At 33.3% G+C, this 15,470-nt stretch overlaps 1 protein-coding gene across 4 annotated transcripts in view; it reads right to left on the bottom strand.

Moving 5' to 3' along the window:
* Efa6 (Exchange factor for Arf 6) overlaps window positions 1-15,470 on the bottom strand; it is a 42,468-nt gene that overhangs the window by 24,390 nt on the left and 2,608 nt on the right. The window lies entirely within an intron of this gene.

The raw sequence follows: 15,470 nt of genomic DNA, 5'->3' as shown, positions 1-15,470 counted from the left end.
ATTTCTCATTGTTTTGTTCTAACCAGGAATTGATGAAGTTTTGTATTAAAAACATTTAATGAAATACAATGTAGGCTAAGTAAAATTATGAAAAAAATTATAAAATTATGTAGAAAAACTAACCGTAATTTTTTTTTGTATGTGTATCGCGTGCTGGATGAGAATATATAGTATTTATGTTGAGTGGTAAGCTAGCCACCTCAAACGTTTTTCGTTATATATACATATATACACACAAATCGGAAGATCACAAATAATAAATATTTAGGCACTAGTTAAAAAAATTATCTTTATTAAGTATGTCTATATTATACATTAAAACCTTTCAACCAGTCTTTTTAGAAATCTTTGGTGGGAGGCCTATGTCCAGCAGTGAACGTCTTGCGGTTGAAACGATAATGATAATATTTTAAAACTTTTATTTGTTTATGAATACATAAGACAATCGTTACCGTTATTAAAAAGATAAAAGAGACCTTAAAGAGTTACGTTTCATTAAGAATTATTGCACCAATCGGTGCTAATTTTGAAAAGTTTAAACAACAAAGCTTTGTTATCACTTCCTCTTAAATAAATACATTAAACAACGGAGGTACACTATGACGCATTGTGTCCTTGTAATGTTGTAAATACTGACATTATTATTGTATTGTAATTATAATAATAATTATTATTATATCTATTAATATATTACATTACATTATACAATTTCCACTAAATTATATATAATATATATATAATTTAGTGGAAATTGCTGTTCAAATTTAGAAATAAAGTATACGATTGAATAAATGACAAAGCTGATCTATAAAATTTATTAGATAATTTTTAAGAACGAGTTATATGTTTTATATATTTTCGGACTTTTATTTCGTGACGTCTGATAAAATAAAACTATTTAATCTTCTATACATTTTGTAATAACAATATTATAAATATATATCATTACGCGCGGAAGAAAGAAATCTGACCGAGGCACCGAGTTCCTTAGATAGAAAAATTGGAGATAACACTAAATTCTTTACTGATTCTTTAGTAACCCTGATAGCTAACAATGAATTGAGATTACTTGCATTTGTGTACAAAATGGAAACTCGTCACGCACTGACTGGCAATGGCGTTACAGTGTCCCTATCAATTACGTCCAAGCTTATCATCCAGCGAACCTTTAACCGCTACTCGATTGGCCTCCAACCATGTATTAAGTTTCTGTCTCATACTACAATGATTAATTGTACGAAATTACCATATAACCATGAATAATGTTGCATGTATCACAAATGTACTACGCGTAAATACGATCTTTGTAAGCCTTGCTTTTTAATAGTACAATGTTACTTGACTTAATAGAGTAACAACAAATGTTAAAAGAGATCACTAGCATTTTAGTGCCAGTTAATAAACAGACATTGTTACATTACTTGTTGAACATTACGGATTAATGTAGTCATAACCACACTAATAGCCTTTTAAAAGCAGGAACAGCTGATGTTTGTACCTTGCCTTCCTTTTATGTCAAGGCATAAGTTACACAGTGAATCATTGTGCGACTGAAAAGTCGTCAACAAATACTATAATTATTACAAAGTTAACTGGTTGAAAGTTATACCCCAAAAATGCGTGAATTATTAGATTACTTATTTTGCCGACCAGTATTTTTATCTATTTTTAGAGAACACAAACAATTATTACTTCAAGTAGAGTGAAAATTCACACAAAACATGTATGTTATTAAACTTATCAGCACTCGAATGGAAATAAACAATCGACGTTGATTCAGACCACTAACGATCCACTGAGATGCTTATTTATTTAAAATGAACTTTAATTTACAATCTACAATACAATTTAATAAAATAACACTGTTAAAATTTCTAGCAATGCTCATACTTAACTGGGTTAAACAACAAGAATTCCAACAGAAACTGTGGCACAGAATTCAATGTGCATTTCGTCACAAAAATCCGGAATAAAAAAGCCGCAATCAAAAACTAAGCTAGAAAAGCCACTTTTAATTTTGACACTTCACTTGCGTAGTCAAACGGGTCACAGGCGAATTGTTGCGGAAACTTTGGAGTACATACAAAAACACTTCGTGTATAAAGTATTTGAGGATGATTCGTCGCGGCACGAAAATTGTTAATGGATATTTACGTAGCGCTCGGTTGAGACGTAGAAGCGTTGTGACGGTAGCGTGCGTACATCCCTCCGTCAACGCTCCGTTATCACGCGGGCTCCGCTAATGGATCGGGCTTACGAGATAAATTAGATCAAACTCCGGCAGAAGGGCACAGCGGAAATGTGAATTAGGCGGGAGCATCCCACACTACATCAAAGGTGAAAAAAGTGCAAGTAGGGAAGGGTAAGTATATTTACCGCTGTCGATAATAAACCACCAAGTAACCAAGCGGTTAATTTACAAGTCTTGAAGCAGGAACAACGTTTTATCCAAAAAAGGCTTTTATGTAATCTAATAATCTAATGCATCTTTTACCCTGCTAGAAGAGTATTTTGACTATCACGGAAGGTAAAGAACTAGTCACCAAAAAAACGCATTAAGTAAAAGAAATCCGCATATTTTATGTGTATTAATTTGTAATCGGTTTGATGCCGTAAACACACCGTATTAAGTATCTTTAAAATTACGTGTTGCTAGAATAAAAATGTGAAATTACTATAAATAAACTGTTGTTATTTTAATATCTTTTTCAGCATTTTAAAAATAACCTGATGTGTAAGCATTAATAAAATAAAATAATAATGAAGTTCCGTTTTGACTATCCTTAGAAATAATTTAATTTTAATCTTCTGTTACAGGAAAGTCTTTGTCCTTGTATCTACTTCTTTAAATATATCAAATAATTAGATTAGATTTAATGATGTTAGCGACACTTATGCACGCTATAGAACATAACATTTCATGTGTAGTTTATATTTTAATAAAATTAAGGAAATAAGTAGCCGTCCTTTTCAGAAATAAACAAATAAGTTCGTACTGTTCAGGAACTTTCACTAAAATTCCTATGAATGGATATAGCGTGTCAATGACGAGCGATAAATATAGTGAATAACCTGTGTGACGTGCGTTAGACAATGAACAGACTGCACTAAGAAAGCACGTGGACATCTGCATGTAGATGGTTAGGATGTTTTCTTGGCAGAGAGAAACTGTTTTTGAACGAGGAACTTCTCTACAGAATTTCATATTTTACGATAGGAAGCAATCAATAAATGTTCCTTTAGCATTTTTTAATTGTTTGGATGTCATACTGTAGAGTTAATATCAAAATAATGTACAACGTTTACAAATGGTTACTGGTAAAGAGGTTATTGTTGCGTTTCTCTTAGCTCTTATGACAATAGTTCTCGTAAACTCTGACTTGAAGGTGTGATTTGTCGCTATTTGCTTTGATTCCTATATAATTCGTCACTTGGTCTGTTTCCTGGACATTGATGGCAAACTCGCTTCGGAAAACTTGGCAAAGAGGTTGAGAAGGAATTTTTCGCCGACCGAGAGATGATAATAAATAAAATAAATCACTTTAAAAATAGTCAAATGTAATTGCATTTTGAAATTCTTAACAATTGTTGACGCCTTGTTTATTCCTGCTTTTGAAGTCTGTATGATAAATAAAATAAAGTGAAATGTTATAATTTTACAGTTGTGTTTTGTTCTACCGCGGCAATAACTATAGTAGTAAATTTTAGGAGGTCCTTCCACAAATCGCAAATTGGGCATGATGTTTTTGAAGGCAAGTCTTTCTCATAGGGATACCACTGTGGCGCCTATTTTTACTTGACTTTACTTAATAACTGCTGTGTGTGGATTACTTAAAGTTACGTTATCATTTTTGAGCACATATATAACATTAATATGATGTATTGATCGGATTAATAGGCGAAAGACTAATGACTATCGCTGTGTCGACATCACAGAATATCACATAAGTGAGCAACGGCTGTAAAAATCACGCAGTCGAAAATGATAAAGTCCATCCTAACGGTTCATTAACTTTGTTGTATATGTAATAATGATATTCGTCATCAATATTTTTGCCTTAGGATGTCCGGACAGAAGCCTTGTCAAGGTCGTACGTCAACCTTCTGAGTGGACGTCCTGCGCTGCGCTTGCCGTTCAGTGGTCTCCATTCAAGAATCTGCCGGCTCCGGAAGTAATCTGTTCTGCAAGTCATGTGACTCGCCCTCCCTTACTTAAATTTGCCAATCTGCTGGGCTATGTCATTTACTTTGAGACACCTACGGATCTTTTTATTCCTGCTACGATCTCGTTAGAGAAATTTCTTTCCTCTCCGTGGCTAAGTTAAATTTACAGATGTGCATTCTTTTAATTCTTTCGAATTATCTACGCTAGTAGTAGCAAATAAAATTATTTGGATTATTAACATTGATTTTAAAATGTAATTTAATAAAGAGAATTCTCACGATAAACCATTTAACCATTAGAGACGTGATTTCAGATCGAGTTTAGTCGGTTAGTTTTATTCGACCGCTTTTTATCTATTTATAAATCTTTTTACTTATTATTATACATTTTTGGAATAAGAATTGTATGGTTTTAAAACTACAAGGATATATTTAAAAAAAAAGTGTTAGCTGTGTAACAATTCCAGCCAGTACTTTTATCGCTGTTACTATTATTGTTTCATTTTCACTTTGTATAGTTGTCAATTTTTTAGGCAAGACATACATAGAGGCCTCCCCCCAAGATCGTAACGATGACAGTTCCCGCGCTGCCCGCATCCATCGACCTTATCGGACCTTAAATATGTCGTCGCTTCTACCGGCTCTTGTACTACAAACGTCAGTGCTTTATAACAGATAAAACATAGCAATGTTGCCACATGGTAACCAAATTAATGTCTATGGTTTGAAAATTAATTTAGATAACATTGGAAAGCATTTTAGCATGTTTAGTTTTCTCAAAAAACAATCAGTCTTAACCTACAATCATATAAATAACAAACTGCCCGCATTAAATATATACATATAATAACAGCTTAAAAACTGTGAGGCCAATGAAGTGTGGGTTTGGTGAAATCATAGCAGATAAAATAAATGCCCGTATTTTTCACGTAACAACTTATATTATCATATAACGGCATCGGCAGGTTTTTGGATTACCATAGCCCAATGGTATTTAATTTATTGAATAATATCTAAAGTGGGCCCTACATAAGATTCAAAAGACAACAGTCGAACCTGTATAGTTAGATTTTGTAAGAGATTTTTCTTTATGTAAACTTCGTATACAAAATAATTCTTCATACGATTTCCGGTTGGATGCAAAAGGACCTATTTAAAGATACCACATAGAAAGTAATCTGGTACCTTTCTAATGTATATTGTTTAAAGAATTAACAAACCTAGCTATTATGTGTACATACTGGGTGCATTTACAACGGAGCTTGAGTCACTGCAGGTGGATCTACCGACTGCATACGAAGGTGCATGATGGTGTTATGTAACTAGTAAGGACAGACGTCGAGCGAAATGAGTTATTGTTGTAGAGTGGTCTGACAACGCTTTAAAGGCTATAAGTTTTTTGGTTTATACTGTTAATTAGTTTTTACTGCGTACATGTATTTACAAACTGACTAAAAAGTTCGTTCATTAACGAAATTAAATATTATAAAAAGCATATTGTCAGAATTTTTACATTTCTACGCTATATATATCAATACAAACATATATTATCACTACATGTAGTTCTGACATGATGCTATATGGAATTAGTTTAGATCGGCGGTATTATTCGATTTAAGGCATGAACGAACATTTACATTTTGGATGCTAGAAATATTACTTTTATTGAAAAACTGGGGCTATTGCTCTAGTGTGAAAGTATCTTTATCATTATGCTACAACCCACCGTACTTCTATAGCACAGGTCGATTTCATCCTATTGCGCCTACCTTGCCTACGCGATGTTTGCTTTCTTTTATGTTACAAGTACACAGACAAGTTGACTACATGTAGGGGAAAGTAGCCCCCATACGTTTTGTGTCCACGTATCAAGCACAAGAAATCTACTGCTACTGACTTTTATTTATGATTTATATTAAAGTATACTTTTTTTATACGATGAAAAAAATCACAGGCTAGCTACGTAACTATTGATTATTTATTTAATAATCAGAACGAATGTTATTAACATCGGTTAATTTAATTCTAAAGTTAAATTTTTACAAAAAAAGTGTATGGTATTCAAAAGTTTTAACTGTGATATTTTTCGATTATTGTAATAATAACATTAAAAATCTTGTAAAGGGGAATTTCTCAGTACATTAGGGAAAACACGAACAAGGAAATTCGTGTACGAACTATTGATGTACGTTGAAAGAAGTCCTTTACAATATATGCACGTTGGGCCGGTCACGTTCCATCAGGCCCACACCGACTGGCCCTGGCACCGACTGACGTAACGTACTCGTAAACATGTTGCGAGCGACTGCACTGAGTGGGTGATCTGTCCGTGTTCCTTCATTATTTATACGGCGCGGCGGGCTGGTCGCTCCCTGGGGACGGCGGCACATATCACTCCGTAACTAGTGTTATGACAGACGGAATTGATTGTAACAACAAGTCTAACCTTACAATTCATAGTTGGAGTTTGTATGTACATAGCCGGTTTGATATTTTTTTTATTTTAAAAAGCATTATTACAGCTGCAGAAAGTAATAGAAATAGATGTAAAAGCTATTTCTAGGTCAATAACTTCTGGTTATACAAAGTCTGCAGGAGCAGATAGTAATCAATATTACATTTTAATATTTAAGTATAGTAAGGCTAATTTTGAAAACGGTTTTTGTTGATATATTAATACTATTTATTAACCTATTGATTTTTAAGTTGGGTGTACTAAACGTTATATACATTCACCCCTTTAAAGCTTTTACACCTGTAAGCAATCATCACGATATTTCGGATAATATATAAATTAGATATTTGAAACTTTGTACTAATATTCTTTTTGGCGACTAAAGGTCAGTTATCTGTTTTTGTGAACAGACTTCACGAAATTACACCATCAAGAGGGTTTGAGGGGGCATTAATTAATTTCGCGAAACGGGCGGAGGCCAGTTAAAAATATTGAATAATTTAGTTATTAAAATTAATGAAGTACACAAGTAACTAGCGGTTCAATCGAAAAGCATGCATGAAGTTAGTAGCAGCACGGAATTACGAATCGCTGTCATGGTCGTTTATATTTCTGTTCATTACCTTGCACACGTTCACGTTTACTCGAATATTAAGTAGAAATTTGGCAAGGTAAGCCGGGTCATGCAAGAGTTACATGCATGCATTCACAGTTACACTTGATTAGTGCTTAAGTAAGCGACGCGTCATAACAGAGCGGCGAAAGTGTCTGGTCTACCTCTTCATAGAATCAAATTTACGGGCCCCCTAAGGAACTTAGGCTCGGGGCGTACATTATTTATTTCACCGGATTGTACGAAGTTGTCTATATTTACATAGGTAACTGCATTAAACATTTTCTACCGATAAATAGTAGTGAGTGTTCCGTTTCGAAACGTATTGACTAATACGTCGTTTTAGTGTTACCGAGACCGCTGTACCACGCCTTAGGTATGCACGCGTGGAGTATCGTGTATCAGTCCGTTACATCTGTTTTCCTTTAAAACTCGCAGCAGCAGCGCTCATGCACTTTCCTAAGGCGCGGCATATCGGTTTTGGTAACACTTATAAAAAGTTAGTAACCGGCATTTGGTGCAACAAGAGCGAGACAACATTGTCTTTGTATCTCTATTACTAACGATGGAGCTATAAAGACAACTCTTAAAAATTGCAATCTTTCTGCCCGATATGCCCCCCAATCAAATGAGTGTTACTACACTATCGTTTGTCTTAATTTGACAAATAAAACAGCGATACTGCGCTAAACATACTTCAGAAGCACCGTATTGTTTTGTGTAAGCCTTGCTATCAGATGAATGTCATGGTCGTCGCATCGCTTTAATGAATGAAAACTTATTATTTAATAAAAAAAAATGAATGTATGTAAATTATATTAGCTGTCTAAGAGAGTCTATCTCTGTCTATCTTGAGATATGGCTTGATAACAATTACGATTTTCATACATAGAACAATGGAACTATATACAGAATAGGTATTAATTCATAATTTATAGGAAAATGTATTTTGAATCGGATATTACTCAAAGAGAAACTCGAGCTACGTTAAAAAAATATATTATCATTCATCATCAGCATCATGTTAGCCGCAAGACGCTGACTGCAAGTACTAGACTTCCCTCAAAAATCGCCACCTTGACCGATCTTGCGCTACCCTTATCCCAATCTCGCGGCTTCCTGCGAACTCAACTGTCGTTAGTCTACTACAAGGTCTACCCACGCTGCGTCTTCCTTTGAGATCCTTTGGGTTCCAACTGTTGTTGGTTATGTTGTGTCATTAGCACAAATATAATTGTTTTGACCTTCATTAGTTCTCATTTTATTTAAAACGAAACAATGCAGGTATTAATTCCTTTTTTAAGAAATAACTTGATTAGTCGTGAGATTTATTTCATCTCCAATATTTTGTATTTATTCGTATACCTGCAATGTTAAAGTCAATAAATTGGTTTATTAATTTGAAAAATATTCAACGTTTATGTATCATAAATTAAAATATTACACTTAATACTCCCGCAGAATTTGGTTAGTCACACATATTTTGTCAGACATGTAAAAACAATAAATAGTAATCATCTGTTTGATCATGAGAACCACAAATAAATAGTATAAATAGGTTCCTGTAAATGCAAAATTAAATGCTTCCGCATCGAGATTCTTCATAACTAGTAATTGCTATAAAAGTACCGACAGCACGGTAATATATGTCCCAGTAATGCGTCGCCAGTATTGATTACGGAATAAGTAATTCGATCATTAGCTCTAGGTCGTAAAACAGAAATGTTTATTTAAAACCATACCATCCAGGGACAATGAGTACTTAAAATTTATGGATACAAAGATTACTTCCAACCGATGTCATTACAGTTGTCAATAACAGGTAAATCTGATGAACAAGTCCAAACATGGACCTCACTATTTCACAAGGGATACTATGATCGATGAGCTAGCACTTACCTCAAATTGGCTACCCGGCAAGAGAAAATAAGTAAAAATATGTACGTTTAGTCAAAAGGGGCAAACACGTCCTGGATTTTTGCTCATTGAAAGAAATTTTAAAAGGAAAATATCTGTCTTATATCGTCGTTTTACTGCACGGCTTTCGCCTCCCTCTTAGATATATATTAGTGGGGGAGAGGGGTATATATCATGATCACTGCGTTTGGCCGGCGGGTTGGTTATCGCAATGTGGTATTATGGTACACAGAAGACGCTGCTGCCCTCTAAAATCCTCCTGCCATCCTCTAAAATCCTCCTCTACCGCTGGGCTCTCACTGCTGAATATATAATAGGCTGTCTTATATGTTCTTTTTAAATATCACTAAACATAAGTTTCGAACACAAAGAAGTATGCAGCGATGAATATTTAACGTAATTAAAATACATAAAATCAAGAGTCGATTAGACAAAAATAATTGGTGCTCTTAGACAAGCCTCAAAACTGAAGTGGCCGGACACGTTACGTGGTAAAGACAACCAGAGAACGAAACGAGCAACCAAATAGAAGCCAGGCAGGGAGGTAGGCAGTTTGAATAGACGATGACTGATAACGTAACCCATATAGCAGACAAAGGTTGATGGAGGCAAAAAGATGGTAGAGAAGATGGAGTAGGCAAATACCATGGGTCCATATTCGAAACGAGCATTATTATCATCACCACCATTTCATCTGTAAGACGACACTTTTGAACTTAAGCCTCCCCCTTCTAAGCAAGCATACTAAACAGTATTTTATACAAAATATATTTGCTCACAACATTTCAAATTTAAAATAGAATATTTCCATGTCGTATTATTAAAATTCTAATAATTTTATTAGTGATTTGATCAGAGCTTTGTGCATCAATTAGGTTATTCTGCATATTAAAACAATGCTCATTCACATTAATTTTTTTTCTCGTCGGTAAATATTTTTTTCTGCGATTTCCCGCTTAAGTATTTGTTTTGATTGTATCAGCTATTTTAAAATTTTTAGTTAAATAATTACCACCATATCTCTTTCAGGCTGCTGGTTCCAAGTTTTCTTTTTTGAAATAGGCGACACCGTTTCTGGTCTTGGTTCATAGTCCCATTCATCTCCCTAATAACTGTTATGGTAACATTTTCTGTCACATTCGAAGGAGGTTTACTTGTACCTATAAATAACCCAGTACACAAATATTCTACTAATACCAAGCTGATGGAGTTTCAAAAGTTGCATATGGCCCCATACGTATTTTGTGTAATGGCTATTACTGCAATACGGTTCTCTTAATTGCTCTACATGATATTAATATCACAAAAATATTTAACACCGACCGGAGCGTAAATGAGCATAATAAATATTCATATAAAAATGAACAATTCCATCTTATTCATATATATTTTTAATTTTATTTGTATTTATGACCAGACTAAATATACGTTATTAAATACATCAATAAAGGAAACCATAAAAATGTAATCAAATCCGGTACAATGGACTGGGCGTGGAAATTTAACCTGACAGAAGTACATCGATTTTTGTAAAGAATAAGTAAAGCCGAAATTAGTGTTTCGAGCGCATTCATTGCCATTGTTAAGGCAAAAAGGTAGGTCTATTTTGTAAACTACCTTAACTGTAACTTACAGTTTCTTAAATGGATACAGTATGTAGTGTAATATATTGAAATAAAAACCAATTAAATGCGATATAGTATGTTGTAAAACAAAATCTTAAGCTTATACCACTTCACGAGAAACAAAAGATAAGTTTGTATACATACGATTTAAAAATCATTAATGACCGGGGACAATAAAGCAACTTATGTGTAAAAAATACTGTTACACTATTTAGCTAATGAATTTATTGAATTAATATAAACATCTCAGTTCATTACTGTGTAGTATACATATAACTGAAAATAACCTTTTGACTATTATCCTTCGCAACACCACGGCCCCGCATTGGGATCGATGTCAAGCGCAGGTTCCCATTGATAAAAAAAATTGTCTACACTTTTTTTAGATTGATATCAAATTCCAATCCAGATGGGTTAATTTTAGACCATTTAAATGTTTTATCAATCACAGCTTTAACAAAATTGTTTACTAAAATCCTATTCTATTGACAAAATAGTAATTTTTCGAATTTAAAACTTGCCTAGCAGATAAACCAACTATAAAATAACTAGCAACATTCTGTTTTTCATATTCACGTAAGAATTTTAATGAATACAAACTTGTACATGACTACCTCACTAGCTGCTATCAATATAAAAATATAATCAATGTAAAACAAACTAGCATTGTGGGTAGCCCCGGCTGATTTTCACCGATTTTTTATTACATCTGTTTGCAATATTTTTTGACAGTTAGTCATATCATAGGATGTTAAACATTGCGGTGCCTCTATAATACAAAATAATGCTAGCAAGTTATAACATATATATACCCGAAAAAAATATTACTGTGACACTTATAGCCATAGTCATAAATTGAAGTGACGACCGTGTCGAAAGATTTCCAAGTGAGACGACCAAGAGCCGGTAGACCGACAACGTAAGCAAGATTGCGGGAAGTCGCTGGATACTTGTAGTTCAAGACAGGTCGTTGCGGATAGCTAGCTCTGGCCGAGGCCTATTCCGTGAAGGAGACGTCTATCGGCTGTCACGAATGAATGGAGAAAAATGACACTTCTGCTTAGACATAAGAATACATATCCTATTATATAAACACAGATATTACAGACCTCGTAGAAATAAACCTATTCATTTCATCGCACAATTACATATTATTTCTCTGCATAAAAGGGAAGAGATTCGCTACGTAAAGGAACAAGGCGAAGGAAACCAATCGCGCTAGGTAAATGAAGACGATGTTTGCACAGGATGGAAAATTTTCCGATATCTATAACAATAAGAGGATTACAATAGCAACGGTTTTAAAAAAAAACGAAGAGTAAAACATACAATGAGTACATAGTCAAAGTAAGAAAATGTAGCAAACAAGAGAAACACGATGTCTGCGGCATGACGAAGCAAGTACAATACAAAAAGTAAAAACTAAATATTTTGACAGCAATGCTAGTAATTATATAATGTAGTTATAAGATACGTTTCTTAAAAAATTGCAATACTGTAGTGTGATTAAGATATTTAAAAAATGAGCTTATATTGTTGTTTAATAAATTTAAATCAATGAACAATATACTCTTATACTCAATATGTTTAACTTATCTGATGATACACCATTTAATACCTAGATTACATTTTAAACATAGTTTATTTATCAGACGATTGGATACCTCCAACAGCTTTTCGTTTATTCAACAAAGTCCACGTCTATAGTCTTCCATTATTCTGAGTTTCCGCTACTTTTCTTCATTCTGGACCTGTCCCATCGTTTGCTTGTTTTTCTGTTCCTGATTCTACTCTGTTTGGTAACAGTCTAGTCCACTTCTGGTTTCATTTTCCAGGATTCATTTTGGGAAACGTGCTGCGGACCTCCACGACCTTATCCCACCCTCTCAGTTTCTCTATAGGACGAGTAGGAGGTCGGCCCACAACCATCTTTTCACAGTGGACTTTTCTTCTATTTTATGTTTTTGATCTGCACAACTCAATTATGGAACAATCTGCCTGGCTTTTTAATTTCATGAGAAATATAACCTAGGTCTCTTCAAGGTCAGTGAGAATAGTTCCTGAGTCTGCGTGCTCCATTTTCAAGCATATCGTCGCTTTCCAACAGGCGAGTTGGTGATATATAAGAGGACAAGTGAGCGATAAAAAAAATGTCTAATCCATCTCCATTTTCAGGGCTTCTACTTTGGGTGCCCAGTTCTTTTTATTTAAGAAAATCATGTTGTCATTTATGTTGTCGCAGATCTCTTGTCCATATTTCCACATTTTTCTGATTCCTTCTATAACCCATTTTATGATGGTTAGAGCTAATTAGAATTCCAGAGGTTTCTTAGTGGTGCGAAAAGATCTAAAGTTGAAAAGCGTTGAAAAGTAGCTAAAAAGGCAGATGCAAGTTTATGGTCTTTTCCCCCTACTAAGACAATTTCTGTTTCTTATTCAATTGTAATAACAATATTAAAAATTTGTTTATTAACGGTTAGTTAAATGTAAGTCTATTTTTCTGTAAATGAATTTATTCTACAAAATTTGTTTATAGCTAATGTGAATACATTATATTTGTTTGAACTTGATCAAGTATTCCTCACAGCGTAACATTAACTACAATGTATTCTCTTTGAAAGAAATACGAATAATACAACATAATTCAAAGATAAAGCAAAACTCTCGATTATTATAAAACATTAATATTCCTGACTGCCCAGTCTTCTGAATCAAAGAATTTGTTATAAACTTCATTTCGCACGATTGTTTCATTGTCTCTCCGCCTTATGTACACAAAAAAAGCAACCGTGCACACCTAAATTCATAGATAAATTATTACATATTATTTATAATCACAATAGTTTTTGACTTTTTTTCGCAAACTAATGTAATTCACACTTTTGGTAAAATATTTTAATTTTGCATATTTTCGTACATATAAGCAAACGTCATAAATAAATGATTTTCTAAAAATAAAGCACCAATAATGCCTGATGTCAATAATGTTCATTAAAATAATTTATAGAAGTGCGAAACACAACTTTTGAATTGTAAATTTAAAAAATACCATAGCATTCAATCACTGTTTTTTACCCTTATATATAGATTAACTTATGATAATTGGAGCGAGTTACATGAGGAATTATAAAACGATTAAAATGAATAAGCCTCTCAAATTGATTTCCATCCGCGACCTGCACAGAGCGTCTTCTGAAGACTTTAAGAAAGACGTCTTTCCACTTTGTGGGTAGACAGACGTGCTACGCTACGTTTTAAGATAAGTCTTACCTGCTAATTATACAACTTAAGAGTTTTGTATCACTTTTCCCACTAAAAACGAGGAAAGATGTGTAATGTTATAACTGTCCTATCTTGCGAAGGAAATTGGACTCTAACATTAATACCAAAATAAGACCAATTCACATGTGAAAGACAGATCTATCACGGACACTGAGATAAAGAAACAAAGTGTAAAAATCCTCATGAATAAAAAGGACAAATGATTGTCGTGTCGTTTAAATTAATATCGCGAATAAAAAATATTAAAAAGAATAGTTTACTTTAGATTACGTCATTATTTCAGAATACGTCACCTTCATTTCAGCCGTATTACATTCATTACCGGATAAAGACCTCTTCCATAAATTTCCAATGAGAACCGTTGAAAGCGGAAAGATATCTGATAATAATCATTCAAAGCAAGACTCGCCTCTAAGTAAATAAATTGTTGTTGCTAATAATTGTATAGACTTTTTAAGGTAAATATCCCGCTTGTCTACTACGTTATGTTACAAAAGATTTATTTTAATACATGTACATATTTAATACAATAAAAACAATAAAATAATGCTAAAGATTACCATAATCCAACTTTGTTATCAAATTTTCGCAACAAAACATTATACGAGCATGTACTGAGTAATAATTTGTACGCTATTACACCAGTCATCGCACTAATATCGAAAGTTATTTAGGTCGGATATTAAGGAGTAATTGGTCATCTTATTATTAGAAATAATGTTGAAGCACTTACGAATCTTAATGACGCATTGGCACCACCAACGCCAGTCTAACCATCCAGTGTTTTTAACGGTGTGTTGTAACATTTCCTTTAAAAATCGATTTACAAAAAATGGAAGGGTAAAAACTTATAAACCCAAAAAACTAGGTAAACAGGCTTTGAAAACGTCGTCTGCCTCGATCATATCGCAAGTTAGTTTTAATTTTTTTATTCTAGACCAGTTGGCCAACTCTGACCCGTATTTCACTTTTTTTCCTTTAATTTTCTCATAACGTGATTTTATAGTTGATTCAACTTTTCTCTTTGGACTTGAGCAAAAATGAATAATGAAAGTTTTTCGCTTTTAAACAGTTGGCGTATTAATATATATATATATATATATATATATATATATATATATATATATATATATATATATATATATATATATATATATATATATATATATATATATATATTTAATAACTCGTCGACATTAATTGTCATTTGCTGATAGTACTTGGAAAAATTTTGTGTTTCAAACAGATTCAATAAACAAAACACTGTTTAGACAGCTAATAATATATAATACTAACAGAGCCCACAACTGTGTTTTGCAAAAAAACTAGTTTTTAATTAACAAATAAAAAATAAGGGTTATTCGTAGAGGGGTAAAAATTTAGGGTTGTATGTATTTTTGTGTGCTATATCATA

Source organism: Battus philenor, unplaced genomic scaffold (genome assembly GCF_028537555.1).
Source record: "Battus philenor isolate CCGP_79_NKW_IND1 unplaced genomic scaffold, ilBatPhil1.0.hap1 SCAF_8, whole genome shotgun sequence".
Taxonomy (NCBI): Eukaryota; Metazoa; Arthropoda; class Insecta; order Lepidoptera; family Papilionidae; genus Battus; species Battus philenor.
The sequence above is the reverse complement of the archived record's forward strand: the minus strand, read 5'-3'. Positions and strand labels throughout refer to the sequence as shown.